The sequence below is a fragment of the Amblyomma americanum genome, chromosome 3 (assembly GCF_052857255.1).
Source record: "Amblyomma americanum isolate KBUSLIRL-KWMA chromosome 3, ASM5285725v1, whole genome shotgun sequence".
NCBI classification, from domain to species: domain Eukaryota; kingdom Metazoa; phylum Arthropoda; class Arachnida; order Ixodida; family Ixodidae; genus Amblyomma; species Amblyomma americanum.
In genome coordinates this window covers 182,118,611-182,139,525 of record NC_135499.1, presented here as the reverse complement: position 1 = coordinate 182,139,525, position 20,915 = coordinate 182,118,611, and the positions used below count along the sequence as shown (strand labels likewise).

Below are 20,915 nucleotides of genomic sequence, written 5' to 3'. Positions count from 1 at the left end.
AATCGAAGAGAATAAGGGGGACGCTCGGCAACACGCAACACAATGCTGGCCGCGTGTCCCGATATGTCACACACACGCGCGCGCACATGAGGAAACTGCAGCGTCTCGCGCCCGCGTCTTCGAAAATCGCGTGCTTCGTATCTCGGCCGGCCCGATCCCCGAGCGCTGTGGTTGCGTGCGTGGTTTGTTTCGGGAGGGCGCCCGCCTGCAGCGCTTGCGCCCATGCACTGCCCCGAAGGCATCGCGGCCAGATAGAGCGATGCCAATGCTTTGCGCCGAGCACCGATCGAATGACTTGGGGTGCGCGTGGCGTCCGTCGTGTTGTGTTCACGATCAGAGCTTCTCTTGGCGTGCCACGTTACGCCTTCTTCGCTGAGTGAGATACTGGGAGATACGTGACTGCCGAGGTTGCTTTCTTTGATGTCGTTGTCGGGAGCCACTGCTACTGCTGTTTTTTAGACGTTCGATGAAGCATATTTCTAGCCCTGTCGATACAGGTCAAGAGCAAAAAAAAAAAGAAATTATGGGACGAGAGTAACGTATTCAAACTATCGTCGAGTTAGCTTTCAGGTTGGTTACAGGTTCCTCACGTAAAAGATTGAATCCATTCTATCCAATGAATGCAAAGGTGATATAGAAGAAACACCTGCTCCAATACATTAAAATGAATTCTCGAGCGGTTCTTTACTCGTTTTCGGAAATTGTGACTCCCAGTTTTTGCCTCGACTCTTCTCCAAGGCATCAAGATATACGAACGCCTAGAGAGCGCGGCTAAGACGTCATCAAAGTGACGGAACTTTGTTTCAGGCGGCCAAGTACAGACTTGGTCGTTTGGACCGATGGTACTCCCAGCAATAAACCATACTTCTTCTTATCGCCCCCAGCGCTGCCATAGTGCTCCCACTCACCATCCTCACTGGACGGGCAGAGGACCTCGAAGGCACGGGCTCCCACGCTGCCAAGTCCTGTTGGCCGTGGTAGTCGTACTACGCGTGTAGGCTGTGAATTCGTCCTAGAACAGGGCAGCGCTGTCCATGTTCAGTGATTCTGCACAAGTCACCTTGCTGCATCACCAGGTGTCGCGGACGAATTCAAAAAACCACGTTTTCCGCATTACCTCAGCTAATAATAATAATAATAATTGGTTTTGGGGGGAAAGGAAATGGCGCAGTACCTGTCTCATATATCGTTGGACACCTGAACCGCGCCGTAAGGGAAGGGTAAAGGAGGGAGTGAAAGAAGAAAGGAAGAGAGAGGTGCCGTAGTGGAGGACTCCGGAATAATTTCGACCACCTGGGGATCTTTAACGTGCACTGACATCGCACAGCACACGGGCGCCTTAGCGTTTTTCCTCCATAAAAACGCAGCCGCCGCGGTCGGGTTCGAACCCGGGCACTCCGGATCAGTAGTCGAGCGCCCTAACCACTGAGCCACCGCGGCGGGGCTTACCTCAGCTGCAATAGCCGTTTTTCTGCAATAGCCGTTTTTCTGGAGCGAACCTAACTGCGCAGAGGAGCGGCGAATTGAAACCACACTTGAAAGACAACTGGGATGTGTGCTGTGTACGGCCATGCAGCATGCAGATGACAACTCAACTGAATCGTCGCCCCTCCGGTTGACACTTTCGGCGGAGCGCTTGCGTTCACTTCAGAGCTCTCGCTAGGACCCGAGATTTGTCGAGTGCGATGAACATTGACATCCCATCTGGTTACGTGCATGATAATCCAGTGCTTAGGTTGTCCCTGTCCAAGACCGACCCCAAAGTGTTTATTCCCGCTGAGAATTTTTCTTATCTTCATTTTTTCTCTTTATTGTCTTGACGGTTTATGCCACTCCAGCAAGCGCTATAGGCGTACTCGTTCCGCAAACGCAAACTAAAAGCCAGTCGACTCTTCAAAATCTCGATTCGTATTTCCAGTCAGCGTCGGATACAACTCAAGAACGCAGCGGTATATACCCCTCAAAGGAGGCCCTCCAGCCAATGGCGTCGACCGACTGTTATGACGTCGCAGTTAATCCCATTCACGCAGGCACCTGACAGCTGCCTGCGATGTCACGCTTTGAGGTTAGCCGCGGCGTCATCAGAACCAGCCGACGAAATTAGCTGGAGGGTCATTCGCCGCTACCTTCTTGAGCTGAATCCGACTATAATGATGTAATTATGATTTCAACGGGTGATAAAAGCTGACTCAAAGTGTCTCCTTAGCCCACGTGCAACCACTGTATACGTCAAGCCCCACATACCTTCGTAAGAGTTGCAGATGCTGGCAAACCATGCAGAGTGATAAGCTAAGAAAGTATTTTTCAAAGCATGAAGTATGCTAAAATTTCGCCGTGTAACGTATGAAAGCGAGAGGTGAGAGCATGCGCCAGCACCGAGTAAACTTACTTCATTGAAGCAGTCGTGTTCAAGTCCAGCTTTTTCGGAAATAACTCCTAATTGTGAGGCAACTGTGGAATATCGTAAGGTACTGTTACGATGATGGAAAGTGGATGTCTCTGGGTTAATTTCGACCAGTTGGGAATCTTTAACGTGCTCACCTCCAACGAAACGAGGCGGTCGCGGTCTTGGGCTTCAGGTAAACAAAACAAAAACAAAGTAGTGTCATAGAAAGACGCACGGGTACTGTACATGATGTTTTCTATCTGTTTAGCGACATTCTTGCGCGAAAAAAAAATTGCCTATATGGCATTTCAAGCGATCCGTCCGATCTGAGCGATCAGGCGCTCATTCCGATAACGGCGAAACGTTGCTGTATATTGCCGGCTGAGTGGCGCCAGCTAACATTTTCCACCCCGAGATGATCGTGTCCTCGCCGTGCGCAGCTTACATGCCCGCTCAGCAGTGCAGACTTGTGTCGAAACGGCCAACTGCCTGGCAAAGAGGAAGCGAGGAAAGAAAAGCAGCGGACGCCGCCATGTGTTTTTGCGCGCGAGATTCGCAAGCAACTCACACACGGATGATTTCTACGTCGGCAGCGCTTTCTTCGTGTCTTTTTCCTCGGGCATCACTCAAGCGCCTGTCTAGACAAGACGGCAGAGAAAGCGCGGGATGCATACTAATTGCCTTACAAGGGCAAGAAAGAAAGAAAAAAGTTGCCTTCAGTTCTTTCTCTCTTTTTTTGCGCAGGCCTGCAAACACATCAGTTAGATACGTTAAGCACTTAGGCAGCTACATAAAGAGCGGGTTTTGCTCTTTTGCATTTTCACAGCGGTAAGTGTATGAGGCTCTTTCTGCGAGATAGACCTGCCTCGGCGTCGTAATCTGTCGTAATCCCAAAACTACCAAGTTCGGCCGTTGTTCATAGAAACTGCTGCCATGTGTATACTTGAGCCGTGACGGAAATATGGACTGGGCAGTGATCCTCGTAATGCTTCGGGCTCGGCTTTGTGCTTGAACACTGCATCGAACCTTCGCTAACTGCGCATAATGTATACTTGTCACCACACATCTTTATTTTTATATTCAGCGGAAGGCCTGTAGAGTGCTGTCATTGTACAATTAGGAATTTTTTTTCTTTCTTTGCTCAACACTTATCCTTGCATCAATCATACTAATGAGTGACTTTATTTCAAATAACTATTTTGCACGGCCTAAAAGGGAGTTGAAATCGCACAGCCAAGGAAGACAGTTCACTAGAGTTTCACCTCCATTTGATCCATCTCTGTAGCCACTCTCCTGTAAAATGATTTCTGAACCTGGCAGAATCGCAAAAAATTAAAGGTAGTGCATCATGAACATCCAAATACTTTGTCGTTCAACGCTCAATCATCTATCGCTCGTAGACATATCCAATGCTCCACCAGACGCATCAAGCAACCAGGTATGCCTCGTGCTTCACACAGCTGTCATTGAAGCGTATGTTGGAAAAGAACGACACGAACGACCTTGATGTGAAGGCAAATGTTAGACCATGGAGATTCGTCTTATACTGAAACGCAGTCGGCTCTGCTTAGGTACCATCGCGCCAGGGTTGGCACGTTGCCAGTCGTTTTCCACCACGTAATCACCCAAGACGTTATTCAAAACGAGATCGCATAAGCGAGCATTGAGTCATGCACACAGGCCCAAGTACTGATTCGCATCCAGCTATGCACTAATAGCGCGAAAGCGGGTGTACGTGCGCATTGTGGCGAACGCTAATTGCCAGGAATTCCAGGCATCCCGGGAAAATTGAAAGAAATAAAATGTGCTAGGCGATGTCCCCTTAGTGGTTTCGCCGAATACTAAAACAGAACGCGCGTCGGCGAGAGCATCAGCCGGAATCTATACACTGCGGCTTGTTTCGGAAATCCCGCAAGACGCAAGCGCTCGCAAGCGACTCGGAGAAAAAGCGTCGAGGTTCTGTTTTGTTTTCATTCCTGCCTGCTAATAAATCGCGCACGTGGCTGTGTCCAGTGGGGAAAGGTATGCGGAACCTTTGCTTCGGACGCCGCCCTGCACAGTCCTCTCCGGTGCATTGAACACGGAAAAAGAAACTTATTCCTTTCGTGTTTAATAAATAAAAAATAACTAATCCGTGGCGCCATGGTATCAGAGGCGTGGGAGCACAAACTCTGAAACACGCACAGTAAGGTATTCTACACTGTACGTCAGCAACAAAGAAAAAAAAAGGTAAAAATTTGCTTGTAAGATGCGAAGGTTTCGAAATGTCACCAGGAAAGAAATTCAAAAGAAGCAAACAGAGCGAAAATGCTGCAGCGCTCCCTCTAATGTGTCGAACCACAGACCAACTCGAAACCTTGATGCATTCAATATGCTTCGAAGGCTCCTTATTCAGGCTGCTTCAAGGTCATATCTATTTGCAGTGTTTAAAGGGAACACCCAGAGCGTTTATTGCAGCAAAGATAGTAACATGCGTTCGAAAAAAAATAGTACGATAACTGGCAGAGCGACCTTTCACTAGTATACTTATAGTCAAGCACTGGATCTATGCATTCCTACAAATGACAGCCTTGCAAGGAAAGGAAGAATTAGCAGTAAAAACGAACGCGTGCAACCGAGCTCGGTGTAATTTGAAATAAGCAACAGGTTAGCACTGTGGGTCAACGTTGTCCGAGATTAGTAGCCTCGTACGTGACGATGTTTGGAACGTACAACCACGGTCCTGAGCCCACGCGTTCATTCGTGAAGAAGAAATTGCTGTCGAGGATATCCCTGGTGCAGATCCAGCATGGCTCGAACGACAACCTGCAATCTACGTACAGACCAAACCCGAGACCAATGCGTCGCCCATAGACCGAAATGTGACGCGGGGTTCTCGCTTTCTGCTCCTATGCTGTGACATCCGCCTCCTAATATTAACTGTCTTCCATGCTTGATGCATAGCAATCCCACAACAGCACGCAGATGACTACTCTAAGCGGCGAAACATTCCTTTCCACATTCCTTTCAAGCTCACTCGGGGCAACCCCCCTGCTTTTTTTTCTAACTGAATTCACTCTCATTTATGTACAAGCAACTTTTCCTGCGACTCCTAATCGCTAAGCTCATCCTCAACCCCCCCACCCCCCCCCCCCCTTTTATTTTCTTCTAGTGCGAAAGCACTACTAAACGGCATCCAAGAATCTCGAGTGAAGCCTCGGAGTTACTCGGGTAAGCTCGGGTGAGTTCGGAGGAGCGCAGCGCCAGCTGCCGCCAAGTGGAGAGAGGATGTGACGATGAAAAGCGAGAAACGCGGTTGCGTGCACATGCAGATGCCAGAAAGAAGAGGCGAAGAATGAACACATGCTTTCGCACATCTACTCGGTATAAAAACTACTTTAAAACCTCACCACATTTTTGTATGAAGCTGATTCCACTTATCGCACATTTCATTAATTGGCAATGCCCGAGCAAAAAAAAAAGAAGGTGGCTGCCGACCGGGCGACCCATAACCCGCTATGACTGATGCTTACTTTTCATTATGGGGAACTTAAAATACAAAATAGTTCTTTGGTTTTATCCTTCCTGCTTGCGTCTGACCCCCCAGAGTTCTGTCAAAATGTCTACGTCCCTCATCACATCGCACGCTGCTGCAGTCACAACAACAGCTCGGGCTGCGCACGTCACGAAGCATGACATATGACGCTCAACTACACTCGACAGGGTGACAGCCTGGCCGCGCTTTCCGCGCGTTACATAACCGCTACGCCCGTATCGCACGTTCCGCGGACAAATCTCACCTCACGATCTCGCTGCACTGCACGTTCGCGCTCCTTTTTGTTTTCCCGGCTAGCCTCCGGGCACGCAATGCGTCCGCTTAACCCTCCCTGCACAGGACGCAAACGCGATCTCGCGAGCGCCAACTAGCGGGGCCACCCGGCGAAGGGTCTGCTCCGGGTCAGAGACCAAAAGGTGCGTCTGCCGGGACAAAACGAAGCCAGTATCGAGGCTGATAGAGAGGAACGGCCTCCGCAGGAGGGCGCCCCAACCCGCTGCTGCCGCCAGCGCCGCCAGTTCATCGGCGTGTGCGCTCGGCCCTTGGAAGTGGGACTTGGCGGGCACATCCTCCGCCGCACGTGCCACACGGCGTCGCTGGCTGACGGCCGGGCTCGAAGGAACGTTGTTTCCTTTCCCTCGTATCGGGGCTCTCACTGTTCGGGGTCGCGCGGCCGATGCCAGTGTGCGGCGGGAAATAAAAATATATATATATAAAAGGCGACGGACGACAGTCGCCCGCTGCGAAGCGCGCACACAGCGGCGGCAGGTTTCTCCGCGGCGAGCCACGTAACCTGGGGTGACGCGATTGGCGGCCGCCGGCGAGCGGAGGAGTGGACGAGGAAGCGGCGCCCCGAAGCCACGATTACGTGCGGGTGTTGGTGCTGCTGCAGCACTGCCTCGCGAGACGGGGCGGAGAAGCGCGAACGAAATGAAAGGCAAGAAGCGGCAGGGAAAAGAAAAAAACCTGCAGGGCCTTTCATGCTCAGATGTGAACCTTGGTTGGCGGCCGGTGCGGCGTCCGTCCGTCCAACGCGAGATGAAAGGCAGTTCACTCAAAACGCTGCAATATCTCAAACGCATTACCCCACACATCACTTCCCGGGGAATAACTGTAGGATGACTGCATTCTAATTGGAACCGAATGAAAAGGGAGTAAACTGTCCTCTCCCTTCTACAAAATGGAGTGTGGTACAGGACGACGTACGCCCATATAGTCGAGCCCATTTAGTATTTATAGTGTATGAGTAGGAGCATCCGCCTCGCTTGCGCGAGGTACTGGGTTCGATCACCGGTGCCGCCTGAACCCACGGGTTTTCTAATGGGTACAAGATTTTCCCCGGCCTGGTGCTCGGCTTCTCTGCTTGGGAAAAGGGTCCCAGACCAAACCTTTGCGTTGACGGGCCAATCATTCTTTCCGGCGTTAAACAACTTAAATCCGCCTCGTGCGGTGGTAAAGCTAACCTGTGGCCCTTGAAACCACTCAGGCACCACGCAATTTATGGTGCCCTGTGCAGTCAATTGCACTAAGATTTAAATTTAGCGCTAATTAAGCTACCTTAATCACCACATATTTTATGGGATTTCCTGCAACAAAAAAAGTTGACTGTCAAATTTGGGAAAAGCAAAGCTCTCCGGTATCCGACCTATTAGCTACTAACTTTAACCCCAAATTTAGCAGAACCATGCTCATTTTAGTCTAACGTATTAAACAAGCATTGAAACTTCACCAAGTCACCCGCCGCGGTGGCTCAGTGGTTAGGGCGCTCGGCTACTGATCCAGAGTTCCCGGGTTCGAACCCGACCGCGGCGAGTGCGTTTCGATAGAGGCGAAACGCTATGGCGCCCGTGTGCTGTACGATGTCAGTGCACGTTAAAGATCCCCAGGTGGTCGAAATTATTCCGTATCCCTCCACTACGGCACCTCTTTCTTCCTTTCTTCTTTCACTCCCTCCTTTAACCCTTCCCTTACGGTGCGGTTCAGGTGTCCAACGATATATGAAACAGATACTACGCCATTTCCTTTCCAGAAAAACCAATAAAAAAAACTTAACCAAGTCTAAAAATAGGGGGCATGCAGACACCTTTGACGGAGGGCACCTGATAACTAAACTACCTAATAAATTTTTCTTCGCCTTTTTCGGGGTCTCCGTGTTGCATTGTTTTCATCCTGAACGAACAAATCTGTATATTCATCTCCCTTCTATCGTCGTCGAAAATGTGAGAGGTATCTCTGGTGCTCGCTATCAGCCTCACACCGCAAACATGCTGATGCTACTATACCTTCAAGCAACTCGTGTCCGAGTCACAGCCTCAGCACGGCGTGAATGCACACTACTCATAAGCAAGTACGACTCACACCGCTGCAATGCGCTGGGAAATACGACCTATACGCCATCACATTCGCGGTAGCATGCCGTACCTTCGTGGCACCAGCGGACGATGACTTTGGCCCGGGAGCGTGCCTCGCAGCAAAGGCAAGTGCATAGGGGCAGCCGAGAAACCTTCTTCGGGATGACACCGGTCACGGCGGCATCATTCCACTCTCGTCACGCAGGTATGCGGGGTCGGTCGCAGCAAGGTCCACTTCGCTTGCTATGCAACAGGACAGCTCCATGGCGTAGGAAGTGCGCGTCTGCCACCGCTCGAGGGCGCGCATTCACGACGTGTGGAGCCGCCACACAATGCGCGTGAGAATAAGCAAAACACATAGCCTTCAGTGCCATACTCTGTGATGCTGGGACGCCGTCTGTGTCAGAAAAGCATTCCCGCGTCCCTTGAGAATGAATGCTGTGCTGTTCGTTCAACCAAGTCATTCGTTGCCTTCCAGTATAGGCCTTGTAATAACTTGTTCAGTAATATGTTTGTTCCCCCTAAATAGACTGCCCAAAAGGAACGACGAGCTGTCGCTCATGCCTGCATCGGTGAATACGGTTATTAGATGACCCAACTGGTTAACAGCTAGCTGCGCACAGTTTATGAAAACTGTTGCCTACTCTGCCACCCCTGAAAGAACACCGGCCAATTAATTATCCTGCGCATGTCCATTTGTTGTTTTCAAGCTTTTATTGATAATGACGGTGACATCATCAACGATGCTTGCAACAACAGGTACAGCTGCTATTCAAAGTTCACAGAGTTTCGTCATTCCAAAACAACAACTGGTCTGAGCGGTTCAACAGCAGTGACATCTCAGCCCGGGGCTATACGCGTGATGTGGAAACGAAAGTCGAGAAGTCATTCATTGTCCACATGCAAGTGCATGACAGCAATCTGCTGACCACATCGCTCTGCTATATAGATGGAAAAGGACGCAGCATTTACGGTCAGCGATCAATAGCGACGGTGTACAAGCCTGAACGCCGCCACTTATCAATATGACGATATTCCGGGAACACGATAAAGAGTACATGCTGTACGCTATATTTAGTGTGCGCACTGTGTATCTCGTTCTTTCTCGACCGCACTGCTTGATGCACCCGTGCAGACATGGGTTCGCAGCAGGAGATTAGATCTCCATATATCTTCTGCTGGATCGCGCACGTGTGCTCTTCAAACATGAACACAAATTCAAACGCACTGCGACAGTTGCAAAAGACCCCGAAAATGCGCCGTATTATTCTGGGCTAAGCCTTTTGCAGCAAATTTTCAAAATCATTGCTTTCTGCTCACTTTGGTCTTGTTCCGTAGTCCGATCAGGAGCATGAAAATGTTGCTCTAACGAGACAGTGACGGCATGAGCAACTGCGATTTCATAGGCTGTTGCCAGCCGGCAATGCAAAGACATTCTGATGACATTCCAGGCACGCAACTTGAGTATACCACGCGCTGGAGTCTCATGCGCTCTGCAGTTCTACAAAAACATGCCGTTCACAATCCAGTGTCGAGTACCGTCCCGGTTGTGTAGATCTCCGAGAACAGTGCTATACCAGAGGTGTAGAAATACTTAATGTATGCATTATATTCTGCCATATACACTGTGCAAACTAAATCTTACATGTGCCAGCTTTATACTTCTTGTTTCCGGTTGTACTCAGCCCAAATCCGGGGACCTTAAACTGTCTGTTGTTAGGAGTTCTGTTTCAACTTAACGACGGTATGTTTTACTCACTGAAACGGGTTTTGCACGGACAACGAATTCTTGCACGCGTTTTCATCACTGTTCGCAGCCGGCTGCTGTGGAACCTGCACGAAGTACGTGTTCAGGATCAGTATACTGTGCCTCGACCGATTCCTTATACTGTATACTTCGCATACTAACTGCTATTGCGCACTCTATTTCGGTCAAAGTGCACAGGTACTATGGTCGCGCGGAAAACATAACAGGCTGGCCTATTCACATTTTCTATAGTACTAAGACAAACCTATTCAATTCACTCGACCTCCCAACGATGTCACACTTGCGGTTTCGAGGAATTCACAGTTCTGGTTTGTTAAAACTTGCCACTGAGTAATTTGCAGCGGTTGGAAGAGATTTTCGAATCGGTGTCCTTGTTTGCGATGCAAAAAGATGACGGGCGGGAGTGAAAAATCGAGGCGCCCAAGCGCACTATTTCAAGTGTTCCAAACTTTAGGTGACTCCTATGAAAATGGGACGCGTATAGCATTTGATTCGTTGCGCGAGTGGGGTTGTGGCGTTCGTGTTTTTTTCTTATATTTCATTTGCGTTTGGGCCCTTGTTGTTTGGAATGCCGTCGAGGTTTGCACTCATCGCATTGGCCGATAGGGCCAATGGCAGTTTTCAAAACCTTACCCGCCGAGCTAGGCTCGTACGGCTCCTGACCACGATGTCAATGGATCTAATACTGGCCGCGGGAATCCACATTACAAATTGATCCTGGGCCCCCAACTACGGCGTCCCTCATAGACCATGTGCAGCTTTAGCACCTAAAAATACACTGTAAAAATTGATCATTTAAATTCACGTTGTTTTCTTTAATAAAATTAGCTGTAAGCGCTCGCCCGCACTTGTTGGTTTCTTACTCGCGCCCATTGTTTTTAATTAGCGGGAACAACGGTACGGAAGCTGGCGTTGTTTGACACAGGGGCCTAGCCGACTCTTTACAGACGAAGCACTATAGAGTCTGTTCTTTACAGAAGCTGCCGTGTGCTGTGCAGAAGAGGGACAAGCGAAGGTGACCGAAAAAAAAAAGTTTTGCGAAGGTAACTCCAAACTATACGAAACAGATAAACCAACTTGCCAAGGTCTTTCTGTTTACGCTACGCACACTCTCTGGTCGTTAGACGCTGTACTCTCTATATTTAATTTTTCGAGTTTCTTCTACTGAATAGAATTCTCCTTACAAACGAAAACGCTATCTTTAAACAAAAGTCCGTACTCAAGTCTAGCAAGTTTCGGATAAAAATTTTGAAAATTGGAAGATTGTAATATACTTTTACGGTAATATTGAAGGTAACGGTAAATTCTTCTGATATGTAGCAAAATCTTTCTTTTAAAGTGTTTCCATCGGTCGCATCGAACAGTTAAAACTACCGTAGAAAACCAATGGGGAACACTTTGGACGATAGCAAAAACGTGAAAAACAAATATAGGACTGCCGTCGGATGATCTGCGGATATATTGATTGATATAGTGAAATCTTACATTGTATGAAAAAAATGGCATTCATAAATGGTTTCCCGCTCAAAAATGCTTTTGTTCAATAATGCTGCTATGACTAGGACATAGTTTTAGATTATCTAACCTTTATGGGAATAACTGCTAGGCGCGCAGCTTCATTACTTTAGTGCCATACAATTCAAGAACGAAGCGGCAGATGCCCTTCAAAACAGGCCCTCCAGCCAATAACGTCGACCGATTTTAATGACGTAGCGCTGAATTCAATTAAACAATGATTTATCGCCTTCCATCTGCGATTCACTGCAATATCACGCTATCAGGTCCAAGGAAATTAACCATCACATCACGAGAATCAGTCGACGCCATTGTCTGAAGGGTCTTCTTCGAGGGGCATTTTCCGCTTCATTATTTGGCTACATCCGACTGTAGCACGTACAACGCGTACAAACTGGTTTCGCGTATAAGAACTGCATAAAGAAAATATAGGACAACTACGGTCAAAATACATACGTGCGTACGTTGCGTCCAGATCCGATTAAAAGAAAATGCATCCTGCTCGCTTTAGCTCCAAAAGCAAAATGCTCTCAACTCGGTGCTGATACGTGTTCCGATACCGCCACCTCCGTTAGGATACTACAGGATCTCCGTCGAAAGTATCTCAGTTCCAACTCTTTTCAGTCGTGTTGTTATTGTTCTGTCCATGCACCTTAATTGGGTAAGGTCATCTCTCCATCTTCTCCGTTTGGTTCGAAGCCCACGAAGACGTCCCGCGAGCAGCTAGGGATTATTCTAATACAGCAGAGTGGCGAACTCCGCGGCCTGCTCGTGTGGTGCGAGTTGCCATCTGTTGCGCAACACAGCGTTGCGAAAACCTGCCCTGCATGGCGTCATTCTTGGAAAAGAGAAAAAAAATATTAAAAACATAAAAAAAAGCATTCATACGGAGCACGATACGAGACAGCTCGCAAGCAGGGAGCACGCGCTGCAACCGAGGAGTACCCCTACATTCGGGTCGTGAAGCAAGGGGGGATAAAAAACTAAAAGGAAAAAAAAAAGACCGTCAGACCGCGGCGAAAAGGAAGGAAAAGATCGTGTACGTGCTACTGCGAGGGCAATCGATACTGTACAGCGCAGAAAATAGAAAGAGCCGGCGCCGCCAAGCGCAGAGCAAGTAGCCCGTTGTTCTTGCTGTGGCCTGCGACCATGTAGTGCTCTGCATGACTACAAATTTCAGGGCATTTGAATCTCCGGAGGAAAGTGAGACGTCTTTCTCGTCGGTCTAGACCATAGCGGCAAGACAGTCGGATGAGATGGACTTTTTGCAAGTAATGAAAGAAGAAGAACTGGGTCGCAGAAAAGATTTCTACGACGTGATGCGTGAAATAATGTGAAATTTTCCTAGGTCATTGGGAAGTGGGAGTACTACGTACATGCGAATTGAACTTGAGCAACGGTAAAGATTGCTCAATGTCAAAGGACAATGAATGGAAGCACGAGCTAAGGAAAAAGTGAACCTTCGGTCAGTCGCAAGCATCTGCCAACTCCAATACATTTAGTACCACTTATTCAAAGAGAAAGAATGGAATAGAAAGATTAGATGAGAGCGAAACACTTGAAGTGACCTTACTGTTAAAGTATTGCTAACTGAAAAGGAAAAAAAAAAACAAGTGGGTCCGTTGCTTGGGATACCTCCAATGGTAGTAAATGAAAACAATGACGAAAGCCAAGCCAGGCGTTCGGTAAAACCTTGTATTGGCATCTGCACGCAGATGCAAGGAACCAGACCGGCAGTGAAAATCGCGTGCAAGTGCACTGCACCAGGGCAACCGGGGGCAGAGGTTTAGTGATTCGAGCGAACGCTCCAGAGCTACGGTGGGGCTCGGCGCATGCGCCCTGACGTAACGGCTGCGTGGAAAGGGTGCAGAGCGGGCGCTGGAAGAGGGAAGGGGGAGAGAAGCAGCCGCAGCCTCTCGCCCCCGGCTGAACCGGATCGTGCGCGCGGCCGTGCCAGCCGGCCGAACTAGTCGAACTCTACCTGTCGTGCGGGCAACGTGGACGTGGGGGCTGCCGGGGCCGTCGCCGATTTGGCGACTCCTTGCTCTGCTCTGACGGATACACACGGTGTGCGTGCTGGTGCTGTCGCCGCTCGTCTCTGGCCACACTGTTCCCGCGAGCGTACGACGAAGGCCCGTGTGCGACGAGGATCCAGGACCCTCCTGTCTGTCCTGGACTGCCCCGGACATCGGGGCGAGAACTCCCGGACGATCTCACTCGCTTGTGCGGAGGAACTTCCGGAAGTGTTGTACTCCTCTCGCTGTGATTCCCACTCGGAAGGATTCTAAAGGGCCTTTTCAACCCAAGAGCGCGTCACAACTGTCAGGTGAGTCGCACAAAACTCACTCGTTTCTGGTCGCTTCTTCGTTTGGTGACCGGCGTACATCGCATGAACTGACGTAGCGCTCGTTCTATTGGTGGGGGGATGCGAGAACGCAGTTTAGGATATCAGATATGCGCAGCGCCGCGTCATAGCTAAACATAGCATCATGGGGAGCGCTGCAGGAACATCAGCTAGGGGGCAATCCGGAGTTGTCACGGAGAACTTAATCGCTCATAGGACGAGTATTGTGATTTGCATAAAGCCAAACAGGAAGTCCCGACCATTAACGCGCGCTCTGATAGATGGCAGAACAATGTTCTCCAAGCCGTTTATAATTGTGTTTTTTTTTTAATTTCTCGGTAAGTCATGCTGTCAAGAACAGAGAGAGAGAGAGATTCACGGTGAACCAAGCTGCATTCTATGCGCAGTGGGAAACACGACAACTGTCCACTTGTCAGTCCACTAATGCTTCGAGAGCAAGAACCGGAAGGCGAGCAGTCGGACAGGCTATACAAGCGCCGACAAAGAATTAATGAAGGCTTGTCTCAGAATAATCCCCCCTACTGTCGGCACTGCCGACATAGCTCTTTACCGTGAAATTACAAGCAAGTCAAGAACTTGGCGCCTCGCCGCTGTTGTCAACATGTCTGTTCGTGTCGGTTCTCGTATCGGCATTTATGCTCACACGGTTGCAACACGTTGCCTAACATGAGCGGCACGCGTCGGTTAGGAAACAGTCAGAGCGAAAGAAACTATTTCACTTGTGACTGCGGTTACGCTCACTTGCATTTAACGAACTCGAAGTAATAATGTAAGCGGGGTTCCTTGTCGTGAACTTAGGCGTCTACAAGGCCTGCAGGCGTTCCCAAAGAAACCTCGCTTGTTCATTATGCGGTCATAGGCAACGTTACTAGACTAGAAAGCTAGTCTAGTAACGTTGGTCATAGGGGCAGGTACATAGCGCCGGGTTAGATCAGCCGCCGACACTGACGCTAAGGCCAAGTCCTCCACAGTATTCCTTATCTCTTTTCATCTCCTTCGACGGAGTCTCTCGTATAAATAGAAACCTCGCGCCGATCCCGCTCGCCTCCTGCGTAGTTGCAATAAATGAGCTGCACCTTTTTTTACTGCTGGCCGAGTAAGTCTGCGGCTTATACGTGACGAGCGCATTGAATAATGTATCCCGAGTCTGATTTCCCATAAATCTAATGGATTGCAGCAGGGTGCACCGGGCTCTTTTTCAAAACTGGAAAAAAAATAGACAAAGTGGTACGTGTATGTTGTTTTCTCGGAATAGTGGTGTAGCACACGTGTGAGCACTGCGTCGGTGCCGATACTCACGGACGAATGGTTCGCGAAGTGCGCTGCGTATGGTTGTGCGTGCAATACCATCGCACAATTGAAGGAGTAAGGGAGATGAGGTAATGTAATGTTAGTTCGACGCCGGCGCTGCTTGCAGTGAGCCCAGAGGCGGCTGCTTCGTTGACGGCACCTCACTTCAGTACACGTATAGAGTATCGATCAACAACAATATGAAAAAAAAGCAAGTAATAGAGAAATCCACGCATGGCAACGTGCGCACGCAGGTGTAAAGTCGCAGTCCACTGATCTCTGCCCTTGCCAGCGTCCATCTTGCGAGAAGGGCATAGTGAAGAGGTGACTCTCATTAAGATGTCCTCCGAACCACAGGGAGTAAAACGGGTTTGAATAGAGTGCAGCGTGTGAAAAACAAGAGGGCAGCTACACCCTTCTTTTTTTTTTTTCGTTTCCTCGGGTTGCGGGCGCACACAACCGAAACCAGCTGCTGCAGCGCCAGGGTGTTGTGCTGAGGGGCGCTTATCTGCCGAGGAGCAACAGGTCTCAGCGGCGACGAGGAGGAGACTCCTTCCGCGAGAGCAGCTGTTGCCTCGAGGTGAAGCCGAGCTTCCCGTGGGAAAAACAAAAGACAAGCAGTGGGGGCCAAGCGAGCGGCAGCAGCCCCGTGTGGTCGCCGCCGTGGGGGCAGTGTGCGATCGCGTTGCGTGCGTGTTGGGGGACCGGAAGCGCTCCATCGGCGGCCGTGGGAAGAAGGCGAGGGGGTGACCGGGCACCGCTTCCGGCGACGACGCGCCCCGGCGCCGGGACACGCTTGGCCGGGTCGCCCGAGACAAAGGACACCGCGTGGCGTCGTCTTCGACTCGTGGGTGCGTTCACTGGGCCGCGGTGACGAGAACGCCACAAAGGGACGCCCGTGTCGCCACGCGATCGCGCCGCGGCGACCCGCGAGACTTCGTGTTCACGCCTTGGCTCTGTGAGTTCCCGCGCCAGTCCTGAGAGAGCGTTCGCAGTGTGACTGAATAAGTTGAACTGCCGCAGTCGAACGTAGCGTCACACAAGATCGGCATTTGTACCGCCTGAGCATTTGTGTCGTCTCCTAACGGTAATAAATAGCTGCCCGTAACACTTGCCTAAAGCTGCCGTAGTGTATCAAGCGAGAGAAACGCAAAGCGCGCGACTTGCACTTTTGTTTCGAGAAGGCGAGCTGGACACCAGGACAGGTTTTCGCTCGTTGTTCTGTTTTTTCGCATTTATTTTCCGCGGTTCTTTACCCTGCAGGAGAAGGGGGAGGTATGTGACGCGCACCTCTGTTATAGCAAACTTGAAGCCTTTCCAGTGTTCAGAAGCCCTAACACGCCAAACGCGGAGCATTGCTGTCGAGAGTATAAGAGACCAACCATTCTGGCAACTGCGGCAACAAAGCACGCACGACCCTCCTTGCGCTCCCAGCTGGGCCGGCGTGTGAGAGCTGACGCATTGGCTGGTAATGGAAGTAAACATTGATCTCGCTCGCACTTCGATATTCCGAGTTTGGTAATTAATACAAGAACCCCGTGTAATGCGTCGCGCTTAAGCGTGCACAGGCTGCATGACGTGAGTGAGTGATTCCCTGTATAGCGCGCACTTTCCTCTCTGTATATGCACTATCAGCAGCAAATGAAACGGGAAAAATAAAACCGAAATACCAACACAAACATAACAGCTCCTGGGAAGAAAACACAGCCGAAGTTGATTTAACGCATCTACGGGAGAATCTTCGCGCATTCAATTTTGAAAATGGAGTTAACCTCCGGTATAGCACTAAACTCCCCCGGCTAAGATCTTCACATTCTGCTGTTCGCCTTTCATTTGTTGCAGATGGTACGTTACGTTTCGAAAACGTTTATTATCATCGTCATCCGTGCTTGCAGCTAATTAAGGCCCCGCGAATCATTCAAAAATCTTGTAACTCACTATTCACTTTCACTATTCAGTCAACTTAGTCTCACTATTCCTTCTTTTTTCTCCCTTCTCTCTACTCCATGCTATTAGCTCAGGCGGTTGTAAGCGTCTCTTGTTCCTGCTTTTATCTCACGCGAAGCGCCCATTCCTGTTTTTATTTTCTCATATATATTTTTTTTAATTTGCAGCAAAAGAACTAGACGGCCTCAAACTCCGACGCGCTTCAGTGGGCAGTAAGCGGGGACTAAGGGAGCGATGCAGCATATGCCCGGTCAGCAACTCATGGAGCAAAGCGGGCAAGATCGAGACCGTGCGGTGGAAGGCGCGCACCTTGCAGAACTCGTTTCGCACTGCAGGCGTAATTGCCCACCGTTGCTCCAGGCACTACCTTCTCCCAGGCGCGGAGACACATCGCTTTGGGGCCGTTTTATTTCCCCTCACTATCTGCAGGGCGGTCGGTCGGAGCGACGCAAAACGGATAGCGAGAACCGAGAATGGAATACAAACGTTGCTCTTTAAATATAAACTTTCGTACGGGACTCCAGGTTCGTGCCCATGGCTCCTTTCCTTGTTCCCGACCTGATTGAGTTCTTAATGATTCACCATCGCGTATATATAGCTATTAGAAAGACATACCCATTAATTCTGGACAAAAGCATTTTTTAACCGGAAAGCTTGCCCAAGAGCGTTCCCCATTGGTTTTCTGTGGCATTCTTAAGTGTTCCATGCGAGCGATGGAAAAATTTTTAAAGAAAGATTTTGCTGCACATCGGAAGAATGGACCATTAACTTCAATATTTCTGCAACAGTATTTAACAATTCTTCGTCATTCAAAATGTTTTTGGACAATCAAAGGTGCGCTTTTTTTGTTTTCGAATTCTTTTCTAATGCCTGGGGAACAGGCATGTGAAAGCCAAGTTTAACTATAGCCCGAGCATTACTGCACTCCGTGTTGGTTAAGTGCCGTTTAGCCTATAGGTATTGTCTACCTCAAGTGAAAGCTCGGCTATAGCGTATTTTCCGGTTTATAGTAAGCAAGCTGCTCTTGGTATGCGATGAAAGTTCGAAAATGTCGCTCCGTAGTTGCGACCTGCGTGAGATTTCTCTCTATAGTTCTTCGACTACGAATTGCTCGCTGAGTATGTTCTATTTGACAAAAAACTATAACTAGCTTAAACTTGCCCCCGGGGACGTTTGCATCAAGTTGTTTCTGCAGCACATACAAGGCGAACGTGGCAGGAAGCGTCGAGCGCCAAGCAGGCATCAGATGAGCAGGAAGTTCGTGCATGGAGATAAGGTGGCCGCAGGACGGGGTTAATTAGAGGTCACTGGGAGGGGCCTTTGTCCCGTAGTGGACGCAGTTGGGATAGTGATGACAATAATGATGATGACCCAGAGAAGGTATACGGTACTTTCTTCTCCTGCAAAATAAATTAGAGAGAAAAAAAAAAGAGCGAAACGGCCATCGTATGTGCGCGCGACAAATACAACGGGGAAAACCGCTCGAAGCTACGAGTGTGATGGCCTTTGCGCGCACACGATATCGCCGCAGATGATCGTCAAGGGAGTCGTTGTCGGCAGCGTCTTCGAGAAACAAGCAACTCGCGCGCCATAAAGCTCTCTCCAAGGTGGCCCCGGCACTTTCAAGCCCGGCAGCGACTCACAGGAATGGAATTCGACAAACGCGTCGTGTGTCTTCGTCGTGATTCTCATGTGTGTCCGTATGTATATGCTGTATATGTATACATATATGGCTATAACCGCGGACAAAGCTCACGTGTTGTGAGACCACGAAGTGATGAAGAAATCATTTGTGGGACAGAGGATATATATACACGACGCCGACGTCGAGCATGTCTCGATGCCCTCTCGCAAAGCGGTCCTTACGGCCGGTGTATATACGAAGACAGAGAGAGAGAGAAAAAAAAGAAAGGAAGGGGGAAAGGAGGCAGCTTGATCATCGGCGGCGAGTTGATATCCTTGACTCGGAGCTTGTGTACAGAGCAAGGTAGCGATCTCGAAACGCAGCCGCGGCGGGATCGCAATCGCAGCGCCGCGCTGCGCAGGCAGAATGGCTACAATGAAAGCGTTTCAAGGACGACAGCGCGCGGCCGTCCATACCTGATGGAGACCCGGATCGAGTCCTTCTTCTCCGCTGCAGAAACGTGGCATTAAGTGCGATGCGCGCGCGGGACGCTGCAGCGAGTGCAGCTCGACTAATCTTTTTCCTTTGTTGCTTTGAAGAAAGTCGCGCGCGGCCCATCGCTTTGTGCAGTTAGCGGCGGGGGTCCGCGCACTTGACACAAGTATGCGGCCACAATTATGGCTTGCGCAAGTGCGCTTAATTCAAAACGCGACGAAGCGAACGCGCGTCGTAACAGTTTTGCACGAGCGATCAGCCGAAGATTCGCCCTTGACGAGATGTTGCGCTCAGGGCTTCTCTTTCTGCGTATACAGCGATCAGGAGGACGAAATATACGTAATGAGACGAGTCACGACGTTGTCAGTCTTGCCTTTCCTGCAAATCGTTGCAATAATATGAACCCAATATCATTTTTATGGTTTACGGTTGCATGGGGTTTAACGTCCCAAAACGACTCAGGCTATGAGTGACGCCGTAGCGGACAGCTCCGGATAATTTCGACCACCCAGGGTTCTTTAATGTGAACTGACATCGCACAGCACACGGGCCTCTATCATTTCGCCAATATCATTTTTGCTCTTGAGAATGGTGCGGTGGTCATGGCGGCTTGTTTAAAATGAAAAATGCGACATACGATTTCGATCTATGACTTACAGCACAATATATCTTTAATGAGCGTGTGACCTAGCGCGGCTAATCCCAAGTGGTTATTTTGTGGTGCACGACGTGTAACAGGGATAGGAGCTTATTTCTTGCAATTACTTCTTCTCTCCCTGTATATATTTCGCGTCAGCCGATCGAGCAATGTTTTCACCATATGATTTCCCATAGCTTTTCGTCCTGATTGACCTGCTTGCCCCCAGTCTGTTTACCCAGTTTTTTTATCCGTGCAGTGCTTGCCATCGCTAAACTGCCAGAGAATATGAGCAAAGAATGGAAGAATACATTGTAATTCAAATCGAATCGTTACATTGTATTGACCTAGTGCCCTTCAGTGGAGACGGCGCCGGGAAGACCGCGAAAGCTAACAAAGACGGCCAAGGAGAAAAAAAAAAGAAATCGACGCGCCTACTTATTGTCCCAGGCTTTCACGGCACGTCTATAAGCGCGCATGTATAATACGTCATACGAATACGCTTATGCCGCGACCCTCCTGAGAGGAGCGGCTTTAGCTATAAGACAACGCGGCTCGACACCCGCTTAACGCACGGACAAGCTCCGCAAGTGAAAGAAAAAAAAATAACAGACAATTAGCTTTCTGCACGAAGCGGATCATCGCGCGCGTGGTTTGGCCCGATCTTCCTCCACGACCTGCGCTCGTGCTTCGTGCGCGAGCTGATCAGGCGAGCTTTCTTCGCTAGCGAAACCGGTAAGCTCGCCAGGAAAGCGTCACCCGTTCCCTCGCCCTGTACAGCCAGCCGCTGTATAGCTCCTTCGAGGAAGAAGAATGCCTTTTTTGTTCTTGACCGTGGCAGGGCGTACCTGTAGGTTAAGAACCGCGCCAAAGGTGCTACTATATACCAGCGGGTGAGGGTATGGGTGCATAGCTTCGATTAACAGAAGGGATGCGCTCCTCGAGGAACCGATCTGTGTTCTCTCTGAGGAGGCTCACTTCGTTGACGCCCGGGGGGCGTGC

General features: G+C 49.7%; 1 protein-coding gene across 1 annotated transcript in view; it reads left to right on the top strand.

The window, feature by feature from the left end:
* The first annotated feature begins 13,523 nt into the window (after positions 1 to 13,523).
* The window catches only part of RhoGEF64C (Rho guanine nucleotide exchange factor at 64C), a 124,774-nt gene continuing 117,382 nt past the window's right edge, over positions 13,524 to 20,915 (top strand). Inside the window, 1 exon segment of the mRNA XM_077659071.1 lies at positions 13,524 to 13,881. The gene's annotated coding sequence lies outside the window, so the exon portion shown is untranslated.